Source organism: Myotis lucifugus, unplaced genomic scaffold, assembly GCF_000147115.1.
Source record: "Myotis lucifugus unplaced genomic scaffold, Myoluc2.0 scaffold_278, whole genome shotgun sequence".
Lineage (NCBI taxonomy): Eukaryota > Metazoa > Chordata > Mammalia > Chiroptera > Vespertilionidae > Myotis > Myotis lucifugus.
The window spans coordinates 153,379-159,753 of NW_005871326.1; positions in this window are offsets into that span (position 1 = coordinate 153,379).

Consider the following 6,375-nt stretch of genomic DNA (forward strand, 5'->3'; position numbering starts at 1 on the left):
ATTGGCTAGACCTACATGCTTGCATGTAAGTCCTTTGGTTGATCTTTCCCCCTTACCCCCACCCTCCCCTACCTTCCCTCCAAGGCCCGACAGTCCAATCAATGCCTCTCCATCTCTGGATCAGTCCTTGTTCATCAGTTTATGATGTTCATTATATTCCACAAATGAGTGAGATCATGTGGTATTTATCCTTCTCTGACTGGCTTATTTCACTTAGCCTAATGCTCTCTAGTTCCATCCATGGTGTGGCAAATGGTAAGAGTTCCTTTTTCTTCTTCCTCTTCTTAAAGAATACCTTTCAGCATTTCATATAATGCTGGTTTGGTGGTGATGAACTCCTTTAGCTTTTTCTTATCTGTGAAGCTCTTTATCTGACCTTCAATTCTGAATGATAGCTTTGCTGGATAAAGTAATCTTGGTTGTAGGTTCTTGCTATTCATCACTTTGAATATTTCTTGCCACTGTCTTCTGGCCTGCATGGTTTCTGTTGAGAAATCAGCTGACAGTCGTATGGGTACTCCCTTGTAGGTAACTGACTTTTTTTCTCTTGCTGCATTTAAGATTCTCTCTTTGTCTTTTGCTCTTGGCATTTTAATTATGATGTGTCTTGGTGTGGTCCTCTTTGGATTCCTTTTGTTTGGGGTTCTCTGCGCTTCCTGGACTTGGAAGTCTATTTCTTTCACCAGGTAGGGGAAGTTTTCTGTCATTATTTCTTCAAATAGGTTTTCAATATCTTGCCCTCTCTCATCTTCTGGTACCCCTATAATTCTGATGTTGGTACGCTTGAAGTTGTCCCAGAGGCTCCTTACACTATCTTCGTATTTTTGGATTCTTTTTTCATTTTGCTTTTCCGGTTGGGTGTTTTTTGCTTCTTCGTATTTCAAATCTTTGACTTGATTCTTGCGATCCTCTGGTCTGCTGTTGGGAGTCTGTATAATATTCTTTATTTCAGTCAGTGTATGCTTAATTTCTAGTTGGTCCTTTATCACAACATCGAGGGTCTCATTAGATTTATTGAGGATCTCACTACATTTATCGAGGATCTCACTACTTTTATCGGCGGTTTCCATAAAATTCTTGAAAAATCTTAGAACCGTGGTTTTGAACTCTATATCCAGTCGTTTGCTTTCCTCCATTTCTGTCATTTGTGACCTGTTTCTTTGTCTTCGCATTTTGTCTGCTTCCCTGTGTTGGTAGAGTGGTTTTGTGTGCTAGGTGTCCTACAGGGCCCAGTGGCTCAGCCTCCCCAGTTACCTGAGGTGGACACTCTTGGTGCACCCCCTTGTGGGCTTTGTGCACAGTCTTGTTGTAGTTATGCCTTGGTTGTTTTAGGTGTCACTGGGAGGAATTGACCTCCAGGCCAATTGGCAGTGAGAATCAGCTCTGTCTGCAGTGGGAGAACTTCTGTCCTGAAGACACCCTTCTGGGGCAAGACTTGCTTCAGTGGGGCTTTGGTGCTCACTGAGTCTGCCCCCTGAGTGTGTTCCTTATGAATTTGAGGAGTTATAATCTGGGTGGTCCCACTCTGACCACTGGATACACTGGCTCTTGGATCTAAGGAGGTGCTAATTAAGCCTCTTCCTGAGGTTACCCAGCAGGAGCTACGAAGAGATATGCAGATTCCCCTTCCTTTTTTTGGGGTTTGGGGGTGCCCAGATGAGGCCCAGCTGAGAAGCAATGCAAGTTTCTGTGGGGCCTTGGGCCTTCTCTTGGAAGTTCTGGGTCTGTCTGGCCCAGCTGCAATTTGTTAGGTAATTGTCAGTTTGCAAAGGACCCGGGCATTCATATGCAAAAGGCTTTGCAGCAGCCTGGAAGGGGCGGGGGTCTCGGAATCAACAGGGCGGAGCAAGCAGCTATGGCTGATTCTCAGCCCTGCCCTAAGGGGCCGCGCGTCTCAGTGTCCTGGTAATTGCTGCCAGCACCTCTGAGGGAAAGCCGTCCTCAAGTTCCGAGTTCTGCCTGCTGCCAGACTGTCCAGTTTCTCCCCGTATGAGTCCTGGGACCCCAGAGATTTCCCGGAACCGGAGTTCAGAGCAGTCGGGAGCTTGTGACTCCCTCCCGATTCAAAAAGACAGCCGCGTCCTCAGGTGCCCGCCCCTTTCCGCGCGCGCCGGAGCCTCCGTACCTCTGCACTTCACTTTCGTAGTTCCTCTGAGTCTGTGTGCTCTTCTCTTTCCTTCTAGTTGTAGAGTTTCCACTCAGCCAGCCTTCCTGTGGTTCTGGATGATGACCGTTCTCCCTTTTAGTTGTATTTTTGAAGTTGTTGTCGGAGGCAGCAATTTCCGGTGTTTTTCTATGCCGCCATCTTAGCCCCCTCCAGCATCTTTGTTATTAACTTTATTTTTTTTGACATTATCATTCACATATATAATTCACCCTTAAATTGTAAATTCAGAGGGTTTTAGTGTGTTCAGACTTGTGCAACCATTACCACGTGTGACTTCAGAACTTTTCATCACCCTAAAAATGACCCCCACACCCACCAGCAGTTGCTCCCATTCCCTTCTCCTCCCTGCAGCCCCTGGCAACCACTAGTCTCCTTTCTGTCTCCATGGTTGGCCTACTATGGACATTCCATATGAACGAAATCAAACAACACGTGTTTTGTGACTGGCTTCTTTCACTTAGTATATTAACAAACTCGTTTTCGAGGTTTATCTTTGTTGTGGCGTCTATCAGTACTTCGTTCTTTTTATTGCTTTATTCTTTTCATTGCTGAATAATATTCTATTGTATGGATATATCGCATTTTGTTTTTTCATGTATCAGTCAATGAATGGGTTGTTTCCACTTTTTAGCTGCTGGGAGTAATACTGCTATGAACAGTTTAAGTTTTGTGTGGACATATGTTTTCATTTCTCTTGGGTATATACCTTGTAGAGAAATGTTAGGTCATATGGTAAATTTATGTTTAATATTTTGAGGAACTGCCAAACTTTTCCAAAGTTGGCTGCACCATTTTACATTTGCACGAGCAGTGTATGAGGGTTCCAATTTCTTTCACATTTTCACCAACACTTACTATGGATAATGGTTTTGTTTTGTTTTTAACATTAGCTGCAATGACACCCTAATAGGTGTGAAGTAGTACCTCATGGTGGTTTTGATTTGCATTTCCCTAATGACTAATAACTATCCTTTAAAAAATAGTGAAGAAAAACATGGACGTTTAACTTGGAAAATAAGGAAGATTTTGGCAGGAGGGCCTGAGAGCTGTCTTTAAGTGTTAAAATAGAGGGACAGATGAACCGAGAGTTGATGTTAAATAGAGGCAGAGCTTGGCTCTTTATAAATGAAATGTGCCATGAGTAGGTTGAACAGGGAGGGAGTAGGTTTATATTCCCTAGGGATGTTCAAGTAGATGATACAGAAGAATTCTTTTGGGCTGCTCTGATGATTTGTAAACTTGTGTGGCAAATTCACAAGGCATATCATGATTATGTTTTAAGCCATACATACATACATAAGCTTGGTAAGAACACTGTTCTAATCAAGTTATTACGTGTTAATAGGTACTCTGGGAGACAGAGTCTTAACACCAGTTGGAGCCAGTGGGATGCAGGGCATACTGGGTTAACAGTACTAACCAGAAGCCCCTATATTAGGTGAATGCTAATAATCCACTTGGGTTAGTCATGCAAACCACCAGAAGCCAATTTGCTGACCCTTGAGGTTCACAATGTCTTTTCTAAATGCTCTCAAACCACTGATTAATAATATCCTAGAGAATCTTTCTAGACTAGAGCATGCTATCATGTTCTGAGATTCACCTTCTTGAAAATCACAATCTTCACTGTTTTGAGACATCCTATATAATAAAAGGGTAATATGCAAATTGACCCTAACAGCAGAACAACTGGGAATGACTGGTCACTATGACACATACTGACCACCAGGGGGCACACGCTCAATGCAGGAGCTGCCCCCTGGTGGTCAGTGCGCTCCCACAGGGAGAGCTCTGCTCAGCCACAAGCCAGGCTGACGGCTGCCAGTACAGCGGTGGTGGTGGGAGCCTCTCCTACCTCCTCAGCAGCGCTAAGGATGTCCGACTGCAGCTTAGACCTGCTCCCCGCTGGCAAGTGGACATCCCCTGAGGGCTCCCAGGCTGCCAGAGGGATGTCTGACTGCCAGCTTAGGCCTGATCCCCTGGGAGCTGGCCTAAGACAGCAGGTGGACATCCCCCAAGGGGTCCAAGACTGAGAGAGGGCACAGGCCAGGCTGAGGGACCCCCCGAGTGCACAAATTTTTGTGCACCAGGCCTCTAGTCTACTATAAATAAGAGGAATAATTGAATTCCTATTATATAGGTCTGCATATTTATATGTATATATATTTGTATATGTGTGTATACATATACATCTGAATAATTACTCATTGAATTAATAAATGAATGGTGATGATTTGATAGCAAAGGGAGTGATGCCAAAGAACATAAAGGTGCTTCCAAAATATAAAACAGAAAAATAGAGAAATGCATGGACAGCTGTAAATAATTTTGCTGTAATTTACTAGATTCCTAGTTTTCCAAAATGCAAATATAGAAAAGGAAGAATATTGAGCTCAACTCTTACTGAGGCTAAGACAAATGTTGGAAATGCTTGAATATTTAAAAAAAAGGAATTCCTAATATGGGCTTGCTTACTAGCAGAGTTCAAAAAAGGTAATTATTAGATTCAATATCATCTATGGGAGTTGACTGGAGTATTTTGGTAAGCATTCAAGCATACAGTCTACATGCTATTTATTTATAAGAAGTAAACCTTGCCTTCAAAATAGTATTTCAGTAAAATAAACTGAAGAGAGAGGAAGCTCTTGCTTTATCTTATTTCTCTTCTTTTACTGTAACAGTTTTATGGTATACGTTTAATTTCCTGTTGCTGCTGTAACAAATTGCCACAAACGTAGTGGTTTAAGACAACACGCATTTATTCTTCTTGTATAGTTTGGAATTCAGGAATCTGAAATGAGTCTTACCAGGCTGAAATCAAGATGTCAGCCGGGCCGGCTCCTCCTAAAGGCTTCTAGGATTCCTTGGCTTAGGGCTGCATCCTCCCAATCGCTGCTTCCATCTTCACATTGCCTTCTCTCTCTGACCTCTTTCCTCCCTTTTGTAAAGACTCTTGTGATTACATTAGAGCCACCTGGATAATCCAGGATTTTCTCCCATCTTAAAACCATTAATTAGAGCTGCAAAGTCCCTTTTGCCACATAAGGTAACGTATTCATAGGTCCCAGGGATTAGGACGTGAACCTCTTTAGGGGGCTATAATTGATCCTATATTTAAAAGTATAGAATAACTTTTAAAATGCATCCTAAATTACTTTTGGAGTTAAGTAGGGTCATGCCACCAATTAATCAGACAACCAAATTACTCTTGTTGATATTTATCTCTTGCTTACTTTCACTTCCTTATCACTTAAACTCCTACCCAATTAAGAGAAGAAATAAGCTAAAAAAACACACAGCAGGTTCATTTCCAGCATTGAATCCTGTGTTGATTTAAAAGCAGTACTCAAGTAAGTGCTTTTGACCGAATTGGAAAGGAGGAAAGTTGAGCTTTACCTGGTGCCTGGCATTTGTCTGAGAGGGCATCCTGACCACCTCCAGATTGCTAAATGGATCATTTCTGAACAAGATAAAACCATGGTCATGGGACATCCAAGTCATAGCACTGTGGGGTTACTCAGAACCACCCACACAGTATGTAGACAGATCAACTTTTTTTGTAAAGTAGATTCCATGCAGCTGTATGAAATAATAGAGAGATGTCATGTGCCTTTACCCAGTTTCTCCCCAAAGCAACACCTTGTAAAACTATAGAACAATACTACAACCAGGATACTGATGCTAATACAGATAAGATTCAGGGCATTGTCATCACCACTGGAATCCTTCATGCTGCCCTTCTGTAGCCACATCCATTCTCCTCCCACAACCTTCACCCCTGGCAACCACTAGTCTGTTCTTCATTTCTATAATCCTGCCATTGTCATAATGTTATATGAATAGAATCATACAGCATGTAACCTTTAGGGATTGGCTTTCTTCATACAGCATGATTCTCTGGAGACGGATCCAGTTCCATACATTAATACTTGGTTCTTGTTGCTGAGGACTAACCTGTAGTGCTATTCTGAGTACTATTTTAGAATCACAGTTTGGTTAACCATTCACCTGTTGAAAGACATCTTGTCGTTTTATTGGGGGGCTATGACATATAGAGCACAAATGAACATTTGTGTATGGGCTTTCACATAAAGCTAAATTGTCATTTATCCAGGATAAGTGTCTGGGAGTTCAATCCTTAGGTTGTATAGTAGTCACGTGTTTAATTTTTTAAAAGAAACTGATATTATTTTGCAGAGTAGCTGTAC